The sequence below is a fragment of the Lucilia cuprina genome, chromosome 5 (assembly GCF_022045245.1).
Source record: "Lucilia cuprina isolate Lc7/37 chromosome 5, ASM2204524v1, whole genome shotgun sequence".
Taxonomy (NCBI): domain Eukaryota; kingdom Metazoa; phylum Arthropoda; class Insecta; order Diptera; family Calliphoridae; genus Lucilia; species Lucilia cuprina.
Window position 1 is genome coordinate 44,498,568 of NC_060953.1, and position 1,649 is coordinate 44,500,216.

The following is a 1,649-nucleotide window of genomic DNA, read 5'->3' on the forward strand; positions in this document are numbered from 1 at the left end:
CAGTCTATAGTATTGACTATAGATCAGTCTATAGTCTTGACTATCGATTTATCTAGAGTCATGACTGTAGATTGTTCTTTAGTCAAGACTGGATCAATCTATAGTCTTGAATATAGATAAGTCTAAAGTCTCGACTATAGATCAGTTTATAGTATTGTCTATAGATCTTAACTATAGATCAGTCTATAGTCTTGTCTTCAGATCAGTTTATAGTCTATGGTCTTTCCTATATATCAGTATATGGTATTTCCTATTGATCAGTCGATGGTCTTGCCTATGGATCAGTCATGTCCATAGTCTTGACCCAGATCAGTCTATAGTCTTGATTATAAATCAATCTACAATCTTGACTATATATCAGTCTATAATCTTGACTTTAGAACAGTCTATAATCTTGACTACAAATCAGTCTATAATCATTACTATAGATCAATCTAAAATCTTGACAATAGATCATTATATAATCTTCACTATACATTAAACTATAGTCTTGAGTATAGATCAATATATAGTCTTAATAATATACCAGTCTACAATCTATAGTCCAGACTATAGATCAGTTTGTGGGAGTAAATTTTTTTGTTCTTTTTTTTTCTCTTATTATATTTTGTATGAAAAATTATTAATTTGGGTTGATGAAATTTCCCTTTTTCCCTCTCTGGATCAGCGTCTGATCTTGCCTATAGATCGGTTACAATTATAAAATCGATAATGTCTAAAAACCTTTATTTAATGAATATTTTTCAACCTATTATCATATATATTTAAATATCGATCTTTTATATAAGAGAAATATAAAATGTTATGTTTCTATACTTTTTTAAACTTTTCACTATCAGTTATGTTCTTTTCAGTCCGTGTTTGAAACCAATAAGTCTACTTCATATATACAAATACAAGTCGGTACAAATATTTAAAAGTTTAAAATAGTTCTAAGATAAAATTCAAGCTATTTTAAGATTTTTTCTGATGTTTTTTTCCCTTAATAAATATTGCAAAATATTTATCATTATTTGCAAAATGTAATTGAAATTAAAATTTCAACAAAACACAAGAGAAAACAAAAATATAAAAGAAGGACAATATTAAAACGTTGGCAAAGTTGGCGACAAAGTAAAAGACATGCCGAGAACATTGATTTTATCGCTATCATTAAGGTAGTAAGTGATTTTAATTGTGATCTTATCAAATAATGTTTTTATTCCTCCCCGTCATCTGCTCACCGGTACAAGTACTAATAACTGATAAAAAGAAAAGTTGTTGATAGAAAGAAAAGCATTATAAAATATCTACATCTAAATTACATTAACAAATTTTGAAATTGATAAAATTATTAACATTTGTTTAAAATTTGTTGCTATTTCTTTTTTTTAAATAACGAATTTTTTATATACTATAAAGAATTTGCTTAATAAATGAATAAGTATGGAAATGATTTATGAAGTAATGAAACAATCCATCATTTTTGTGTTTTTTTATGATAATTATTTAATTGACATATTGTAGGACTTTAATTTAAATCATGTTGATTATTCCATTTGTTAATTGCAAACTTTGCCAAATTTGGTTCAATTTTCAAATTATTCATAGACAAGAATTTGAAATACAATATCCATATGTATGTACCCTAGAAACTTGGCTATAGATCA